Raw genomic sequence first — 20,883 nt, 5'->3', positions numbered from 1 at the left:
GGGGGGGATGCTCATGTCTGGAGTTTGGGGGTGGGGGGGATGCTCATGTCTGGAGTTTGGGGTTGGGGATGCTCATGTCTGGAGTTTGGGGGGTGTGCTCATGTCTGGAGTTTGGGGGTGGGGGGGATGTTCATGTCTGGAGTTTGGTGGTCAGGGGGATACTCATGTCTGGAGTTTGGTGGTCAGGGGGATACTCATGTCTGGAGTTTGGGGGTGGGGGGGAAGCTCATGTCTGGAGTTTGGGGGTGGGGAAGCTCATGTCTGGAGTTTGGGGGTGGGGGGGGATGTTCATCTCTGGACTTTGGTGGGGGATGTTCATGACTGGAGTTTGGGGGAGGGATGCTCATGTCTGGAGTTTGGGGGGGGATGCTGATGTCTGGAGTTTGGGGGGGGGATACTCATCTCTAGAGTTTGGGGGGGGATGCTGATGTCTGGAGTTTGGGGGTGGGGATGCTCAGGTCTGGAGTTTGGGGGTGGCGGGGATGCTCAAGTCTGGAGTTTGGGTGTGGGGGGGATGCTTAGGTCTGGAGTTTGGGGGTGGGGGGAATGGTCATGTCTGGAGGTTGGGGGGGGGGATGCTCAGGTCTGGAGTTTGGGGGTGGGGGGGGATGCTCAGGTCTGGAGTTTGGGGCTGGGGGGGATGCTCAGGTCTGGAGTTTGGGGGAGGGGGGGGTGGTCATGTCTGGAGTTTGGGGGTGGGGGGGATGGTCATGTCTGGAGTTTGGGGGTGGGGGGGATGGTCATGTCTGGATGTTGGGGATGGGGGGGATGGTCATGTCTGGAGGTTGGGGTGGGGGGGATGGTCATGTCTGGAGTTTGGGGGTGTGGGAATGGTCATGTCTGGAGTTTGGGGATGGGGGAGATTGTCATGTCTGGAGTTTGGGGGTGGGGGGATGCTCATGTCTGGAGTTTGGGGGTGGGGGGGATGGTCATGTCTGGAGTTTGGGGGTGGGGGGGATGGTCATGTCTGGAGTTTGGGGGTGGGGGGGATGGTCATGTCTAGAGTTTGGGGGTGGGGGGGGATGGTCATGTCTGGAGTTTGGGGGTGGGGGGGGATGGTCATGTCTGGAGTTTGGGGGTGGGGGGGATGGGCATGTCTGGAGTTTTGGGGTGGGGGGATGGTCATGTTGGGGGTTTGGGGGGTTGCTCATGTGTGGAGTTTGGGAGTGGGGGGGACGCTCATGTCTGGAGTTTGGGGGTGTGGGGGACGCTCATGTCTGGAGTTTGGGGGTGGGGTGGATGCTCCTGTCTAGAGTTTGGGTGTCGGGCGGATGCTCATGTTTGGAGTTTGGTTGGGGGGATGCTCATGTCTGGAGTTTTAGGGCGGGGGGATGCTCCTGTCTAGAGTTTGGGGGTGGGGAGGATGCTCATGTTTGGAGTTTGGTTGGGGGGATGCTCATGTCTCGAGTTTGGGGGGGTGCTGTCCATGTGTGAGCATGGGAAGCGTCCATGGTGCAGTGGGTACAGAATGTCTAGTGGGGACCAAGGGGAGGGTTTCCCGGTGTCTGAGGGTAGGGGCCGGCGCTGGGGTTTTCAGGTGTTCAGGCGGTGTGAGAGAGTCCGGGGGTGGGGGTGCAGGAGAGTCCGGGGTGTGGGTTGTGGGTGGTTCTGGGGGGTGGGTGTGTGGGAGAGACCAGGGGGTTTGGTTGCGGGAAAGTCGGAAGGGTGGAGGTGCGAGTGAGCCAGGGGGGTGGGGGTGGGTGCGGGAGAGTCCGGGGGGTGGTGGTTCGGGAGAGTCCCTGGTGGTGTGGTTGCGGGAGGGTCCGGGGGGTGGGGGTTCAGGTGTGGGAGTTTCTGGCTGAGCTAGGGGTCGGGGTGACCGGAGGTTAAGGGGGGTTTTTGCAGCTGTCCGGAGGTTGGGGGACGGGGAGTTTGAGGGGGCCTGGAGGCTGGGGGCACCCGGAGGTTGGGTGTGGATTTGTGGGTGTCCTGGTCAGTGGGGCTTGAGGTGTACCGGTGGGTGGGTGTTGGGGTGCCTAAAGGGTGGGGGAAGAGTGAGGATTTGTGGGGGTCTCGGCGTTGGGCAAGAGTGAGGAGTTGGAGGTGTCCGGGTGGGCGTGGGGGGTGTCTGGAAGTCAAGGGTGTGGGGGTTGGGGTGTCCGGAGGCCGGGGGTGCGAATAGAGGGTTGGGGGTGTCCTGGGGACTGGAGGGTGGGGTTGGCGGTGTTTGGAGGTCGAGGGGCAGGGGTGGTGGGTTTGTGGGTACCTGGAGTTTGGGGCAATAGGAATTGAGGTTGTCCGGTTGTTGGGGCCTAGGAGTTGGGGTGCCCAGAGGTCGTGGGGTAGAGGTTGGTGGTGTCCAGAGGTCGGGGAATGTGGATACTGGTTGGGGTAGCTGGAGATCAGGGGTGGTGCTTAGCGGTCGGCAATATCTGGAGAGGGGGAGGCGCGGCTGGTTGTTGGGCAGGGAAGGGGCTGGGATTGGGTGTCTCAAGGGATGAGGGTTGGGCCCCGGGGGGGATATTTCCACGTGGTGATCGTTGTCTGGGTTGGTGGTGTCTGGACGGAGGGGGTTGGGGGTGTCCGGGTGGGTATTGGAAGTGAAGGTGTCTGGGGGGTATTGGGGGTGTCTGGGCGATTGGGGGGTTGGCAGTGTCTGGAGGGGTGAGGGTTGGGACCCGGGGGAGGGTGTTTGGGACTGTGTGTTTACGCGTGGGGTTTGTTTTCTGGGCTTGGCGTGTCTGGGGCTGGGAGTTGGGTGTGCCCAGGGGTGGGGATTGGGGTTGTCTGGGTGGGTGGGGGGTGCCTGTGGGGATTTGGGGGATTGGGGGTGTCTGTGTGGGTGGGTGTTGCCTGAGGGGATTTGGGGGTGTCTGGGTGGGTGGGGGTGCCTGTGGGGATTTGGGGGATTGGGTGTGTCTGGGTGGGTGGGGGTGCCTAAGGGGATTTGGGGGATTGGGTGTGTCTCTATGGGTGGGGGTGCCTGAGGTGATTTGGGGGATTGGGGGTGTCTGTGTGGGTGGGGGTTGCCTTTGGAGATTAGGGGGATTGGGGTGTCTTGAGGTTGAGGGGTCAGGGTTGAATGTGTCCGAGGTGAGGTTGGGGTTTTGGGGTCTCCGTGGGAGGCTGGGTGTTGGGGGTGTCCGGATTCTGGGGGTGGGGTTCAGCAGTTTCTGGCTGGGGGTTCAGGGTATCTGGGGGTGGTTGGCGTTGACCGGAGGTCGGGTGTAGTGCTGAGTCATGGGGGTGCCTGGTGTGGGTTTTGGTGGTGTCTAAGGGGGGTGCAAGTTGGCAGTGCCCGGCTGTAGTACGTTTTGGGGTTCTCCGGGGGGTGGGGGCTGGGGATACCCAGAGTGCGGGCAGTGGTGGTGAGGCTTGAGGATGCCGGGGGTGGGGATGGGGGGAGTGCTGTGGGTGGAGGTGTCCGTTGGTGGGGTGGGGAGCTTTGGGATTCGGGGTGTCCGACTTCGCGGGGGTTGTGGTTGGGGTGCGGGGGGGCGGAGGGGGGGGGGGGGGTGGTTCTGGACGTCTGACGGCCTGAGTTTGGGGGAGGTCCCAGAGTCGTGGAGGCTGGAGGGCATCCGAAGGCTGGTTCCGGGTCTTGGGAGGTCAGGGGGGGGTTTCGGATGTTGGAGGGGATTCCAGTGGTCAGCAGGTCGCTGTTGTGATACGGAGGGAGAGGGGAGGGGGGGGTGGGGCGGTGTTCCGTTGGTCAGGATGGGTGAGGATGCCTGGAGATCAGGGGGCGGGGGTTGATGTTTGGGGCATTCGAAGATCAGGGGGTGAGGTCCAAGTTTCAGGGTTGTCCAAAGATCCGAGGGTGAACACGGGTGGTAGGGGGTCTGGAGATCAAAGGGGGTGGGGCAGTGGAAGGGTCCTGAGGTCAAGGTGTGTTCGGGGCGGTGGGGGGTCCTGAGGTCGAGGTGGGTCCGGGGCTGTGGGGGGCTCCTGAGGACGAGTTGGCTCAGAGGTGGTGGGGGGGTCCTGAGGTCAAGGTGTGTCTGGGGTAGTGAGGGGGTCCTGAGGAAGAGGTGGTTCCAGGGCACTGGGGGGGTCCTGAGGTCGAGTTGGGTCCAGGGCGTTGGGGGTGTCCTGAGGTCGAGGTGGGTCTGGCGCAGTGGGGGGGTCCTGTGGTCGAGGTGGGACCAGGACAGCGAGAGGGTTCTGAGGTCGAGGTGGGTCTGGGGCGGTGGGGGGGTCCTGAGGTCGAGGTGGGTCCGGGGCTGCGGTGGGAGTCCTGAGGTCGAGGTGGGTCCTGAGGTCGAGGTGGGTCCTGAGATCGACGTGGGTCCTGAGGTCGAGGTGGGTCCGGGGTGGTGAGGGGGTCCTGAGGTCGAGGTGGGTCCGGGGCTGTGGTGGGAGTCCTGAGGTCGAGGTGGGTCCTGAGGTCAAGGTGGTCATCATGCTGGAGTTGGTGGAAATGGCGGAGGATGATCATTTGAATGCGAAGGCTGGTGGGGTGATAAGCGAGGACAAGGGGGTCCCTATCATGTTTCTGGGAGGGAGGAGAAGGCGTGAGGGTGGATGCGCGGGAGATGGGCTGGACACAGTTGAGGGCCCTGTCAACCACCGTGGGTGGAAAACCTCGGTTAAGGAAGAAGGAGGACATGTCAGAGGAACTGTTTTTGAAAGTGGCATCATCAGAACAGATGCGACGGAGGCGAAGGAACTGAGAGAATGGGATGGAGTCCTTACAGGAAGCGGGATGTGAGGAGCTGTAGTCGAGGTAGCTGTGGGAGTCGGTGGGTTTGGAATGAATATTGGTGGACAGTGATGCCAGTGATTGTTGCCACTTTCAAAAACAGTTCCTCTCCTCACTTATCACCCCACCAGCCTCCGCATTCAAAGGATCATCCTCCGCCATTTCCACCAACTCCAGCATGATGCCACCACCAAACATATCTTCCCTTCACACCCCCGGCGGCATTCCGCAGGGATCGTTCCCTCCGGGACACCCTGGTCCACTCCTCCATCACCCCCTACACCTCAACACCCTCCCACAGCACCTTCCCATGCAACCACAGAGGTGCAACACCTGCCCCTTCACTTCCTTTTTCCTCACCGTCCAAGGGCCCAAACACTCCTTTCAAGTGAAGCAGCATTTCACTTGCACTTCCCTCAATTTAGTCTACTGCATTCGCTGCTCCCAATGCAGTTTCCTCTACATTGGAGAGATCAAATGCAGACTGGGTGACCGTTTTGCAGAACACCTTCGGTCTGTCAACGAGCATGATCCAGACCTTCCTGTCGCTTGCCATTTCAACACTCCACCCTGCTCTCATGCCCACATGTCTCTCCTTGGCCTGCTGCATTGTTCCAGTGAAGCTCAACGCAAACTGGAGGAACAGCACCTCATCTTCTCACTAGGCACTTTACAGCCTTCTGGACTGAATATTGAGTTCAACTATTTTAGATCATGAACTCTCTGCTCCATCCCAACCCCCTTTCCGATCCCCCTTTTTTCCAATAAGTTATATAGATTTTTCTTTTCCCACCTATTTCCATTATTTTTAGATGTATTTCCATCCATTGTTTTGTCTCTACCTTTTAGCCTATTTCGATCCCTTCCCCCCAGCCCACCTCAACTAGGGCTATCTGTACCTTGCTCATCCTGCTTTCTACCTTTAATGTCACCTATTAGCACATTTCTTAGCTAATATCAGCACCTTCAACACCTATTTGGCCTTTTGTCTATGACATCTTTTGGCAAACTCCACTTATCACTGGTCTTCTATCCAGCTCTACTTGTCCCACCCCCACCCCCCTTAAACCAGCTTATATTTCACCTCTTTTCTATTTTCCTTAGTTCTGTTGAAGAGTCACACTGAGTCGAAATGTTAGCTCTGTTCCTCTCCGCAGATGCTGTCAGACCTGCTGAGTTTTTCCAGGTATTTTTATTTTTGTTTTTATTTTAGATTTCCAGTATCCACAGTTATTTGCTTTTAGCTTATTCCTTCTTTAACGCCTGCTGCACCTAGATGCTTACCTTCCGTGACTGGTGTACAAGAACACCTAGATCTCATTGCACATTCCCCTCTCTCAATTTATAGCCATTCAGATAATAATTTGCCTTCCTGTTTTTGCTACCAAAGTGGATAACCTCACATTTATCCACATTATACTGCATCTGCCATGCATTTGCCCACTCACTCAGCTTCTCCAAATCACACTGAGGCAGCTCTGCATCCTCCTCACAGCTCACCCTCCCACCCAGCTTTGTGTCATCTGCAGATTTGGAGATATTATATTTAGCTCCCACATCTAAATCAGTAATATATATTGCGAATAGCTGGTTTCCCAGCACCGATCTCTGCGGTACCCCACTCGTCACTGCATGCCATTCGAAAAAAAAACTGTTTATTCCTACTCTTTGTTTCCTGTCTGTCAAACTGTTTTCTATCCATCTCAATACACTACCACCAATCCCATGTGCTTTCATTTTACACGCTAATTTCTTATGTGGGACTTTGTCGAAAGCCTTCTGGAAGTCCAAATAAACCACTTCCACTGGCTCCTCCTCATCAACTCTACTAGTTACATTCTCAAAAAATTCTAGTAGATTTGTCAAGCATGATTTCCCTTTCGTAAATCCATGCTGACTCTGTCCAATTCTGCCACTGTTTTCCAAGTGCTCAGCTATTAAATCTTATAAAATGGACTCTCAAATGTTCCCCACTACCGACGTCAGGCTGACTGGTCTATAATTCCCTGTTTTCTCTCTACCTCCTTTTTTAAATAGTGGGGTTACATTAGCTACCCTCCAATCTGTAGGAACTGTTCCAGAGTCTATAGAATCTCGGAAGATTCAATCCAATGCATCCACTATTTCTAGGGCCACCCCTTAAGTACTCTGGGATTTAGATTATCAGCCCTAGGGATTTATCAGCCTTCAATCCCATCAATTTCTCCATCACCATTTCCCTACTAATACTAATTTCTTTCAATTCCTCCATCTCACTAAACCCTGTGTTCCCCAACATTTCTGGTATGTTATTTGTGTCCTCCTTTGTGAAGAAAGAGCCAAAGTATGTATTTAGTTGGTCAGCCATTTCTTAGTTCCCCATTCTAAATTCCGCTGTTTTTGACTGTCGGGGACCTACATTTGTCTTCACCAATCTTTTTCTCTTCACATAACTATAGAAAGTTTTACAGTCAGTTTTTATGTTCCCCGCAAGCTTACTCTCGTACTCTATTTTCCTCTTCTTAATCAATCCCTTGGTCCTCCTTGGCTGAATTCTAAACTGCTCCCAAACCAGAGGTCTGTTGTTTTTTTTATGGCCAATCTGTATGCCTCTTCCTTGGATCTAATACTATCTCTAATATCCCTTGTAAGCCATGGATTTGCCACCTTTCCTATTTTACGTTTGCGCTAGACAGGAAAAGTCAGTTGTTGAAGTTCACCCATGCGCTCTTTGAACGTTTGCCATTGCCTATTCACCATCCTCCCTTTAAGTAACGTTTCCCAATCCATCATAGCCAACTCATGCCTCATACCATCGTAGTTTCCTTTATTAAGATTCAGGACCCTAGATTCAGAATCAACTACGTCACTCTCCATCTTGATGAAGAATTCTATCATGTTACGGTCGCTCATCCCCAAGGGGCCTCGCATAACTAGATTGCCAATTATTCCTTTCTCATTACTCAATACCCAGTCTAGGATGGCCTGTTCTCTAAAATAGGCATAGGGCAAATAAGATTAAAGAAACTAATGCGTGTTTCAAAGACTGGTGTGGGAGAAGTGGGGTTTGTGGGGCACTGGCACCAGTATTTGGGATAGTAGGAACAGTACCGTTGGGGTGGTCTACACCTGAACTGTGCTGGGGCAGGTGTCCTTGCGAGCTGCCTAACTAAGGAAGTAGAGAAGATTTTAAACTGAATAGTAGAGGCAAGCGATCAAATTTGGGAAGATGTGGTAAACTAAAGAGTAGAGACAAGGCAAGTGAGACAGCTATTAATATGCGAAATAATACACAGGCTGTGACAGGAAGGGAAACAGAGTACAATTCTCAGGAGTAAATTAGCAGAAAAGGCTAGATGCTGCAAAAATAATCAAAACTAAAGGCTCCTTATCTAAACACGCGTAGCATTCGAAACAAAACAGATGAACTGACAGTGCAAATAGAAATAAATAAGTATGATCTGATAGAAATTACAAAGACATGCTACAGGATGACATAGGTTGGGACCTGAATATTGAAGGGTACGTGACATAGAGGGAGGACAGAAAATTAGGAAAAGGTTGAGGAGTGGTTCTGTTAATTAATGATGGTATTAGCACATTAGAGAGGGATGACCTAAGTTCAGAAGCCCAGGATTTGAAATGGTTTGGGTTGAGATGAGGAATGATAAAGGCAGGAAGTCACTTGTGCTAGTGGCGCACAGGCCACCTAATTATAACTACACCGTAGGACAGAGTATAAAAAAGGAGATAATGGGAGTTTGCCAGAAAGGTACAACAATACTCACGGGGGATTTTAATCTACATATGGACTGGAAAAATCAGATGGGCAAAGGTAGCGTAGATGAAGAGTTCATAGAATGTTTTCAGGATAGTTTCTTAGAACAGCACATTCTGGTGTCAACCAGAGAGCAGGGTATACCAGACCTGGTATTGAGCAATGAGATAGGATTAATTGATAACCTCCTAGTGAAGGCACCCCTAGCTAGCAGTGATCATAGTTTGATGGAATTTTACATTCATTTTGAGGGAGAAATGAGTGCATCCAAGACTAGTATTTTAAACTTAAATAAAGGCAACTATGAGGGCACAAAAGCAGAGCTGGCTAAAGTAAACCGGAAAATGAGGTTAAGGAATAGGTCAATAGAAGTTCAGTGGCAGACATTTAAAGGGATATTTCAGAATATATACATTCCAATGGGAAAGGAAAATTCCAAAGGGAGGGCCCACCATCTGAGGTTAAGGAAAAAAAGTTAAAGACAGTTTCAAACTTAAAGAAAAAGCATATAGTTATGCAAAGATGGGTGGTAGGTCAGAAGATTGGAAAGAATACACAGAACAGCAAATGATGACAAAGGTTTATAAGTAGAGAAATATTAGAATATGAGAGAAAGCTATTTAGTAATATAAAGATGACTGGTAAGAGTTTCTATAGTATTTAAATAGGAAAAGAGTTATAAAGTAATAAAGTGAGCATTGGTCCTATACAAAGTGCGTCTGGGGAATTGATAGTGGAAAGGAGGGAGATGGCGGACAAATTAAACAGGTATTTTGCTCCGGTCTTCACTGTAAAGGACACAAGTAACATCCTGGAAGTAGCTGCAAATCAGGAAGTGGAAGGGAGGGAGGAACTCGGGAAAATTATAATCACAAACTGGTATTGAGCAAATTGTTGGGGCTGCGGGCTGACAAATTCCCAGGTCCAAATGGACTTCACCCTAAGGTCTTGAAAGAAGTGGCTAGTGAGATAGTTGATGCACTAATTTTAATTTTCCAAAGTTCGCTAGGTTCATGGAAGGTTCCATTAGATTTGAAAATAGCAAATATATCTCCTTTATTCAAAAAGGGAGGGAGACAGAAAGCAGGAAACTATAAGCCAGTCAGCCTAACATCTGTCATAGGGAAAATGTTACGCGCTATTATTAAAGATGTTATAGCAGGGCACTTAGAAAAAATCAAGGCAATCAGACAGAGTCAACATGGTTTTGTAAAATGCAAATCATGTTTAACCAACTTATTGGAGTTTTTTGAAGGAATCACATATGCTGTGGATAAAAGGAGCAGGTGGATGTCCTGTACTAAGATTTAAAGAAGGCATTTAAGAGTCAACTGCATTGCTGTGGGTCTGGAGTCATGTGTAGGCCAGGTAAGGGCAGCAGATTTCTGTCCCTATAGAATGGAACATAGGATATTGGTGAACCAGATGGGCTTTTACAACAATTGGCAATGCTTTGTGGTCATCATCAGACTTTTAATTCCAGATTTTTATTCAATTTAAATTTCACCATTTTCCATGGTGGGATTTGAACCTGGGTTCCTCAGAGAATTATCCTGGGTGTTCTGCAATACTAGTCCAGTGACAATACCACTATGCCACCACCTCCCCCAATGAAAGATGATCTACTGCTCCCTGATATTACGCTGAGCTTCTGTGGGTCAGAGCAGGAGGCCCAGGACACAGTTGGAGTGGAGACCAGAATTAAAATGACAGGAGATTGGGAGCTCAGAGTCATGCCCAAAAACTGAATTTGAGGAGTCTGCAAAGGGCATCCAATCTGCATTTTCTCTCCCCCAATGTAAAGGAGACAGTGCTGAAAGTAGCAAATACAGTTGTTAAACTGAAAGAAGTACATCACATTATCACCTGGGAGGAGTGTTTAGGATCCTGGACAGTGAGAAATAAGGAGGTGTGGCATCTCCTGTTTACCTTTCATTTACTCTATCTTTCCTGTAGACCTTAAAACTGGGTATATTTAATTCCCAGTCCTGACCATCTTGCGGCCATGTCTCCATAATGGGTAGCGTGCCATAACCTCCAAGTTAAATATGCACCTGCAACTAATTGAATTTGTACTTTATACTCTGCGATTTCTACACACTAACCGGCACTTCTGTTCTTACATATTTCTTATTTTTTTGTCCTCATTTCATTTCTTTACATCTTTTATTTTCCTTTCATCTGTCCAGGTTTGAATGCCTGCCCCCATCGACACTGTTTCTACTGGAACTTCCAGACTTCAATACCATCGCCAACAAGGCTAATTCATCTCTGCAAACCTGTCTCATTGTAGAAGTCAACTCTACTGGAAACATGAATTATCCAGCATCAGCTCAGCCTGCCGACCTCTGTGAAGGAATTCACCACTGAGCTTTTGATTCTGGACTCATGTGAAACAATAATACTTTGCTCTGTGGTCTTTGCCCTGTAAATCAATCTTTCTCTATCCCTCATTTATTGTATGAATGCACAGGGAGCTACATAGCGACACCCCCCCTCCCGCGTTTTGAGTGTGTGTAAATAAACTAATGCTCTGAGTTCACCCTTCCTCTGGGGTTATTAATAGAAACTGCATCACACCAAAGCTGAGGGGTTGGGAAATACACCACTGCTTATAAAGGAGAAAATCAAAATCAAAACAGCTTTCTGTTCATGGATGGGTGGTGAGAGGAGAAATCAGGGCTGTTTAAATTCAATCCCCTCCTGTCAGTAACACTACAATTCTCAGAACCACATTTCAGGAACAATATCAAGGCTTTGGATTGGGTTCAAAGGAAATTTAACAGGATGATGCCAGGAATGAGGGGCATCTTTTACACGGAGAGATTGGAGAAACTTGGATTGTTCTCTATAATAGGGAAGGTGAGGAGCAGGCAGGGCAGTGAGATTCAAAGTGGAGGGGTTTTGATGGATGATGCAGAAGAATCAAGCAAATGGCAAGTGTAGGCAACGATTTAAAGTAATTGGCAAAAGAACGGGAGGGGAAGTGAAAAAGATCAGTGGGTTGTTTAATATCTGGGTGCACAACATGAAGGAGTAATGTAAGCAGATTTCAGAGAAATTTCAAGTGGCCAGGTCAGTGGGGTACAGGTGTGGGCTGGGTCAGTGGGGTGTGGGCTGGGTCAGTGGGGTGTCTAAAATTCACTTGTGACTGTGTTTTGTGACAGAAAATGATCTCAGTTCAGTTTCCATTGTACGGCCTCATGCTGGATAATTGTGCTGGGTGGTCAGACTCTCTCAGTCTCATTCTCGCCAATTCCTGCCTTACCTTGTAATCTTTGTGTACTGTCTACAGGACCAATATTTATCAGAGTAAATAGGGCTTTCTCTCACCTTTCTCCCCATGTCAGTCTATGACAACTCTTTGAATTGAAAAGGTTCTCTCCAGTTGGTTCTCTCTCAATTCTGTGCTGGTTCACCTGTTGCTCCTCAGTCTACAATCCCTGTTTACTTCCAGCTGTGTCCTTCACTCCATCATTCATTGGGAGATCTAATTATTACAGGATATAAAATGTGATGACAATTGACAATATGAAGTAGAATGTCACTTTCCCCAGATCCCTGGCCTGTCCTCCTGGGCTTACAGCAAATAGCTAGAATTTGGGTGAAAATGTTTTGATTACTGTCCCACCACTGGCCTCCCGCCATCTCCTCACATCTGTCAACCTCTGATCTTTTTTTTATATTCGTTCACGCGATGTGGGCATTGCTGGCTAGGCCAGCATTTATTGCCCATCCCTAATTGCCCTTACGAATGTGGTGGTGAGCTGCTTTCCTGAATCACTGCAGTCCATGTGGTATCGGTCTGTGATGATCTGTCTTACTCTCTGTCTCCAACATGTGCATGTGGTGCTGTCTCCTCATCAGCCTCCTCCACTGTCTGCATCTCTCTCTCTCTCTTCCCTTATCTCGACCCATGTTATCCCCACTTGCAGCTCATACCCTATATCACCCAATCTGTCTACCCCTTTGTGTCCACGATCTGATTTACTATCTTCCTTTGTCCTATCTTTCCCACTCTATCAGTTTGCGCCATTAACCACTTTCTCCAGCTGCCCACATCAGCCTCTCTCTCTCTTTTTCTGTCTCCCCTGCCCGTCACTTTCCCTCAGTCCCCTCATGTCTCTCCTCACATCCGTATCTCTCCATCTACCCTTTTATTCTCTTGCTGTCTTTCTTCCACCTGGTGCCCCATCTCTCTGTCTCTCCCTAAACCTGCCCCTTGTTTCTCTGTCTCCCCAGTTCACCTCTGTCTGTATACCTCATGTCTCTCTCAGTCTCCCATATCTATGTCTGTCTTACCACAGCCATGTCTATCTCCCCCATCTGTCTCATCTCTGTCTATATCCCATGTCTGTGTCTTACCCTCCCCTCATCTGGCTCCCTCTCCCTCCCTGTAGCTCTGCACCTCCCTCTGTCCTTTGCTCATCTGTAATTCCCTCTTTCATTCCCATGCACCTCTCCCTATTGTTTCCTTGTCTGTCTCTCCATCTTTCAACCATCTTTCCCGGCTCTGTATATCCTCCATCTGTCTCCCCATTAAATGCCCTCCAAATACTTAACTCTCCACTCATGCTTCTCTCTCTCTTTGACTCCACCCATCCCTCTCACTCACTCTGCCCCCACACTCCCAGTATTTCTCACATCACTCTCTCCATGTCCCCCCCATCCAGCTCCTCCATCTGCTTTTGTTTCCAGTCTGTCTCTCCCCAGTTGACTCCCAGTCTGCTTCTCTCTTTTTCTCCCCCATCTATCCCCCCACAATCTGTATCCACAGGTCTCTCTTTCTATCCCTCTGTCTGTTTCCTATGTATGTCTAGCCAGTTTGTCTTCACATTTCTGTCTCTCTTTCCCACCTGTCTGAATCAATATGCCTGCCTCCCATCTCTCCCAGCAGCCCCCCTCCCACCAGCCACCTCCCCCCCCACCACCCCCGGATGCCGCCCCCCATTGGTCTCTTTCCCTGTCACCTTGCCTGACTCCCTCACTGTCTCTCTATTTCCTCTTCTCTGCTTCACCCCATCAGTTTGCCCCTGACCTGTCACTTTGTGCCTCCCACATCTGTCTGTCTCCACAAGTCTGCCTGTCCCCTTCCCTCAGGATTTCCCTCCACCAGTTGATGTCCCCACCATCTGCCTCTTGTACTGAATCTGTCAGATTGTTACTCTGGAAATAGAGGAAATGGCTCAGCAAAAATAACTGAAAATGGAAATAACAAAAGCACCATCACGTGTGCAGAGCTCAGTAAGAGGAAGGTTAACCCTGAACATTCAGACAGGTTTTTTTATTTAACAATGAAGTTGTGATTCCAGTAATGGGATCCCTCCACAGACACAGCTGGACGAGCTTTGTTTTTCCAGCAGTTTCGATGTTTATTATAAACAAACCGCTCACTGGAAATCCCCCAATTCACGGCAGGAAGCAGCAACGCACATGCGCGGGAGACTGATACACCCCCGCGCATGCGCATCGAAGTTTCGGTCCCGCCCCCTCCTGTGAATATTCACATGTGACTAGCGCCGGGCATGCGCAGTCGGTTCTGTTGCTCCACCCTCAGCTGCACATTGAATATCACAGTCACCAAAACTGCAGAGAGAGAAACAGAGTGAATCCCACATTGACACAGATTAGAGAGTCTGACAGTAACAGAGATGGACAGACATTGAAATGTTCCAGCTCACAGGCAGTACCAGACACTGAAAGATTCAATCATATAAAAGCAAAATATTACAGGTGCTGGAAATGTGAAATTGAAACAGAAAATACTGAAAGACTCAGCAGGTCTGGCAGCATCTGTGGAGAGAGAAACAGTTAACGGTTCGAGTCCGTGTGACTCAGAATGAATTTCACACTTGGACATAGTGCAGAAATTGACAATTCACACTAAATCGGAGTCATATACCATATACCAGACAATCTCTACAAACATCATTCACAACCATTGAAATATTAATGTCTGAACAGTCAGTTTTTGTTGTACGAAACTGGTAAAATATGAGGAAAATACTGTAAAGTAGATAGAAAAGTTTAAATAATATTACAACTGTTTGATCTAACAAAATGCACTTAGATCTCGTCTCCATCCCCATAATTCCCAATTTTCCTCAGTCCTATTAAATGTGAATAATTATTGTATGTTGTGTCCTTGTTGGATCAGTTCTTCAGTCACAGTTTGAAGGTTGCTTGTTTTTTTTGAAGTTATGCAGAGACACTAAGAAGAAAAAATCCATCCTAAATGAATTGTGAATGGTGATGTCTCTGCACAATGTTTGGGACTTCAAAATTAACAGTTATTGATATGGAGTATATAGATGTTACTTTCCAGCTACCAGCTGCTGTTTAACACTCAATAAACCAGCAGTCATCAAATCAGAATTGTTAATCTTTCACTAAGAGTGCCGATATCCAAAATCACACCATTCCCAGAAATCTAACCTGTCAACTTCATTGTTCTGAAGTGTGGGGACATGTACTGGCAGGAAATGAGGTGGAAAGGGGGGGGGAAAGGATTTTAAAAAGGGGGTTAAAAAGGTTAAAACAATGAATGAATGAATGAAAATGAAAATAAGTAAATAAAAGGTTTTTTTTAAAAAGGGATTTAAAAAGGGGTGAAGATTGAGGAGCGAGTTCATGGTCTGAAGTTGTGGAAGTCAATATTAAGTCCAGAGGCTGTAAAGTGCCTGATCGGAAGATCAGATGCTGTTCTTCCAGTTTGTGTTGGGCTTCACTGGAACATTGCAGCAGGCCAAGGAAGGACATGTGGGCATGAGAGCAGGATGGCATGTTGAAATGGCAAGTGACAGGAAAGTCAGGATCACGCTTGCGGACAGACTGAAGGTGTTCTGCAAAGCAGTCACCCAGTCTGCGCTTGGTTTCCCCAGTGTAGAGGAGACGGCATTGGGAGCAGCAAATACAGTAGACCAAATTGAAGAAGGTGCAAGTGAAGCATTGCTTCACCTGAAAGGAGTATTAGGCCCTTCGACAGTGAGGAAGGAGGAGGTAAAGGGGCAGGTGTTGCACCTTCTGCGATTGCATGTGATGGTGTTGTGGGAAGGGGATGAGGTGTTAGGGGTGATGGAAGAGTGGACCAGGGTCTCATGGAGGGGATGGTCCATACAGAATGCTGACAGGGAGGGTGAGGGGAAAATGTTTTAGGTGTTCGCATCATGCTGCAATTGGCGGAAATGGTGGAGGGTGATCATTTGAATGCCGAGGCTGGTGGAGAGAAAAGCGAGGACAAGGGGGGCCCTATGATGGTTCTGGGAGAGAGGGGAAGGTGTGAAGGCAGAGGCGTGGGAGATGGGTCGGACACGGTTGAGGGCCCTGTCAACACAGTGAGGGGTAAACCTCAGTTAAGCAAGAAGAGAGACATGTCAGGAGCCCCATTTTGGAAGGTGGCATCATCAGAACAGATGCGATGGAGGGGAAGGAACTGAGAGAATGGGATGGAATCCTTACAGGAAGCGGGGTGTGAGGAGCTGTAGTCGATGTAGCTGTGGGAGTCGGTGGGCTTGGAATGAATATTAGTGGACAGTCTATCACCACAGCAGCTTTTAGCTTCCTTGGAGCTGAAAGTTTCATCTGAACTTCCTCTCCACTGACATAATTGGATTATCCCCCCTTTATTTTTGTAAATTTCTAATTTGATTTCAGAGTTGCAGATTTTGTGTTGAAAGCTCACTGGGTACCCAGGGCAGCTCCTTTGATTGACAGCTCACTCTCTCTCTCCCTCTCTCCCCCACATGACCCGCCGCAGCGTCACACCCCCTTTCCGAGCTGAGACTGCGCCCTGCCGCCACTGAGCCGCGTTCCCTTAGCAACGGAGGGGAACACGGTTAACGTTTCGAGTCCGTATGACTCTTCAACAGAACTGAAGAAAAATAGAAGAGAGGTGAAATATAAACTGATTTAAGGGGGGTGGGACGGGTAGAGCTGGATAGAGGGCCAGTGATAGGTGGAGATAACTAAAAGATGTCACAGACAAAAGGACAAAGAGGTGTTGACGGTGGGGATATTATCTAAGGAATGTGCTAATTAAAGGTAGAAAGCAGGACGAGCAAGGTACAGATAGCCCTGGGGGGGGGGGGGGGGGGGGGGGGTGGTGGTTGGGGGTGGAGGAATCGAAAAAGGCTAAAAAATAGGTGAAAAAATAATGGAAATAGGTGGGAAAAGAAAAATCTATGTAAATTAATCGGAAAAAAAAGGGGGGGGATTGGAAAGGGGGTGGAGATGGAGGAGAGAGTTCATGATCAAAAATTGTTGAACTCAATATTCAGTCCGGAAGGCTGTAAAGTGCCTAATCGGAAGATGAGGTGCTGTTCCTCCAGTTTGCGTTGAGCTTCACTGGAACAATGCAGCAGGCCAAGGAGAGACATGTGGGCATGAGAGCAGGGTGGAGTGTTGAAATTGCAAACGACAGGAAGGTCTGGATCATGCTTGTGGACAGACCGAAGGTGTTCTGCAAAGCGGTTACCCAGTCTGTGTTTGGTCTCTCCAATGTAGTGGAAACCGCATTGGGAGCAACGAATGCAGTAGACTAAATTGAGGGAAGTGCAATTGAAATGCTGCTTCACTTGAAAGGAGTGTTTAGGCCCTTGGACGTTGAGGAGAGGGGAAGTAAAGAGGCAGGTGTTGCACCTTCTGCAGTTGCATGGGAAGGTGCCGTGGGAGGGTGTTGAGGTGTAGGGGGTGATGGAGGAGTGGACCAGGGTGTCCCGGAGGGAGCTATCCCTGCGGAATGCCGCCAGGGGGGGTGAAGGGAAGAAGTGTTTGGTGGTGGCATCATGCTGGAGTTGGCGGAAATGGCGGAGGATGATCCTTTGAATGCAGAGGCTGGTGGGGTGATAAGTGAGGACAAGGGGGACCCTATCATGTTTCTGGGAGGGAGAGGAAGGTGTGAGGGCGGATGCGCGGGAGATGGGCCCTGTCAACCACCGTGGGTGGAAAACCTCGGTTAAATAAGAAGGAATACATGTCAGAGGAACTGTTTTTGAAAGTGGCATCATCAGAACAGATGCAACGGAGGAAAAGGAACTGAGAGAATGGGATGGAGTCCTTACAGGAAGTGGGGTGTGAGGAGCTGTAGTCGAGGTAGCTGTGGGAGTCGGTAGGCTTGTAATGGATATTGGTGGACAGTCTGTCACCAGAAATTGAGACAGAGAGGTCAAGGAAGGGAAGGGAAGTGTCAGAGATGGACCATGTGAAAATGGGGGGGAAATTGGAAGCAAAATCAATACATTTTTCCAGGTCCAGACGAGAGCATGAAGCAGCACCAAAATACTCATCGATGTACCGGAGAAAGAGTTGTGGGAGGGGGCCGGAGTAGGACTGGAACAAGGAATGTTCCACATACCCCATAAAGAGACAGGCATAACTGGGGCCCATGCGGGTACCCATAGCCACACCTTTTATTTGGAGGATGTGAGAGGAGTTAAAGGAGAAATTGTTGAGTATGAGAACAAGTTCAGCCAGACGGAGAGTAGTGGTGGATGGGGATTGTTCGGGCCTCTGTTCAAGGAAGAAGCTAAGGGCCCTCAGACCATCCCAGTGGAGGATGGAGGTGAAGAGGAGGCGGTTGGGGCCAGGGAACTGGAAATTGTTGATATGATGTAGGGTGTCAGAGAAATCACGGATGTAGGTGGGAAGGGATTGGACAAGGGGAGAGAGAATGGAGTCAAGATAGCAAGAAATGAGTTCCGTGGGGCAGGAACAGGCTGACACGATCGGTCTGCCGGGACAGTCCTGTTTGTGGATTTTGGGCAGGAGGTAGAAGCGGACCGTCCGAGGTTGGGAGACTATTAGGTTGGAAGCTGTGGAAGGAAGATCTCCAGAGCAGATGAGCTCAGTAACATCCTGGAAACAAGGGCTTGACAGCATGGTTCAGGTCTAGACCGCCCCAACGGTACAGATCCTACTTTCCCCAATACTGGTGCTAGTGCCTCACGAACCAGAACCAGTCTTTGAGCCACATATTGATTTTTCTAATCTTATTTGCCCTATGCTAATTTGCATGTGGCGCAGGTAATAATCCAGAGATTATTACCTTTGAGATTCTGCTTCTTAATTTGGTATATAGGTGCCATGCTCAGTTAGCGCATCCACCCTGCAGCCCCCACTCTCATCCAAACAAGCTGAGAGAACCTTAAACCTGCTGGACAATTGCAAAGGCTGAGCCCCTGCGTTCAGGGTTCCCTTACCTTCCTCATTCACAGTCACACTCTCCTGTCCCTGACCACTGCCCAAATCAGAAGACCCTGTCCTAAGAGATGTGACTGCCTCCAGGTACAAAGTATCCAGGTAACTCTCCCGTTCCCTAATGTGTTACACTGTCTGCAGTGCGGCCTGCAGCTCAATGACTCTGAGCCAAAGTTGTTGGAGCCGCAAACATGTACTGCAGATGTGATTGCCATGGCGTTATGCGTTATGGAAGAGGTTACAGGGATAGGGAGAAGAGGGGCTTTGTAGGGATGTCAGCAGGATGATGAGAGGGTTGTCCTATGATGGCAGGTTGAGTAAATTGGGCCTATTCTGGGTTGAGAACAATGAGAGGTGATCTCATTGAAAGATACAAGAGTCTGAAGGGGCTTGACGGTGTAGACGCTGAGAGGTTCTTTCCCCTAGTTTGGGAATCGAGAACATGGGGCCACAGTGTCAAGACAAGGAGTGGATCTTTTAAGACTGAGATAAGGAGACTCAAATGAAGTAAATCCTTGGAATTCTCTACCCGAGAGATGGTGGACGCTCCATTGTTGAGTATATTCAAGACTGAGATCGAGATGTTTGATCTCTCATGAAATCAAGCGAAATGAGGATCGGGCAGGAAAGTGGAGTTGAGACAAAGGAGCAGCCCTGATCATATTGAATGGCAGAGCAGACTCAAGGGGCCATATAGTCGCCTCCTGCTCCTATTTTTTACATTCTTAAGTTAAAATCCAGGCATCTCCTGATTCAGAGCCAATATAGTAACACTCTAATAGATACTTACAATTCACTGCCTGGCAAACAGAAAGGGAAGGCATTGATGTCTGTGGAGGAGCAGTCAGTGTCACAGCAGTATTTGAGTTCGCACACTGGGTCAATCAGATTACAGGTGCAAATGGGAACAAGACAGAGAGAGAGAAAGATCTTATAATGGAGCATGAACAGTCTCAAAAACCACCTCCCTCCCATGTCTGAATTTACAATCACCACTTTCTCCATTTCCCAAAATCAATCTGCAAACTAATCCTGCCACTGCTTTCTACTTATTCAATAAGAGATTCCAGTTATGCAACTGAACCCTTCAAATTAAAAATAATGTTAATTTGTGGTACAATGTTAATGGTATTGCAGGAACAGCGACACCTGGGGGATAACAAACACAGATGTTTAAAAATAACACAAGTTGAGACAATTGTTTTAAAAGCTAGGAATCTTCAGCTTCATAAACAAATCTATACATTACAAACACGAAGAAGTTATGTTAAAAGTTATGTTATCAGTCATCGGTTCCACCTCAGCTGCGTCCAATTCTGGGTCCCTGGATTGGATTACTACAACAGTACCAGGAATCAGGAACTTGACCAAATGAACTGCAGCCGTTCAAGAAGCTGGTTCAGCACCACCTTCTCAAGGGAAATTAGGGATGGGCAACAAATGCTGACTTTGCCAGTCACATCTCATAAAAGAGAAAAAACTTCAGTTATGTGAAGACCCTGGGGAAACTAGTGCTGTTCTCCTTAGAGCATAGAAGGGAGATTGAACAGAGAAATTTAAAATGAACAATGTTTTGATAGTGAGGGAGAAAGGATTTCCACTGACATAAGTGTTTCGAATGACAGAAGGGTGGGAGGTAGAGGACGACAGGTTTATGGTATTCTGTAATTGTGGTAAAAGAAGCAGAGGGAGGTGAGTTTTTATTTTAAACATTGAGTTATGATGATCTGGAAGGAATTATCTGAAGGAGTGAGGGCACAAGTAACTCCCCATCCTGTCCCCTTTCCAACTGCCTGCTCTGACAGAGGATTTTAGTGTGTTGAAAGGGATTGGTCAGGAGACAGAAACTTTACTCACTGGTGGGGGAGCCCAGGACAAGGGGACAAATATCTTAATATCAGAGTCAGGATATTGAGGAGAGAAAGTTAGGAAACGCTTCCTCACACAAAGGCTGGTGGAAGTGGGGAAGTCTCTCCCACATAAAGCAGCAGACATTAGCTGAGTGAATAATGTTCAGCCTGAGATGGGGATATTTTTGCTGCCCGAGGCTGTGGATATGAAGCCCAGGCGGCCGGATGGAGTTTGTCTCCCAGATCAGTCATGATCTGAGTGAATGGGCGGCTCAGGCTGGAGGGGCTGAATGGCTCCTCCTGTTCCCGCTGCCAGAACTCAGAGCCCGCTTTACCTCCGGGGGGCCGGGCCGGGCCGGCGGGCGGGGGGGACATTGCCGGGTCCTGGAGCTGGGGGTGGCCATTCGGCCGCTTTGATCCGGGACAGCCCACCTTTCAGA

This window comes from Cetorhinus maximus, chromosome 35, assembly GCF_964194155.1.
Source record: "Cetorhinus maximus chromosome 35, sCetMax3.hap1.1, whole genome shotgun sequence".
NCBI classification, from domain to species: domain Eukaryota; kingdom Metazoa; phylum Chordata; class Chondrichthyes; order Lamniformes; family Cetorhinidae; genus Cetorhinus; species Cetorhinus maximus.
The sequence above is the reverse complement of the archived record's forward strand: the minus strand, read 5'-3'. Positions refer to the sequence as shown.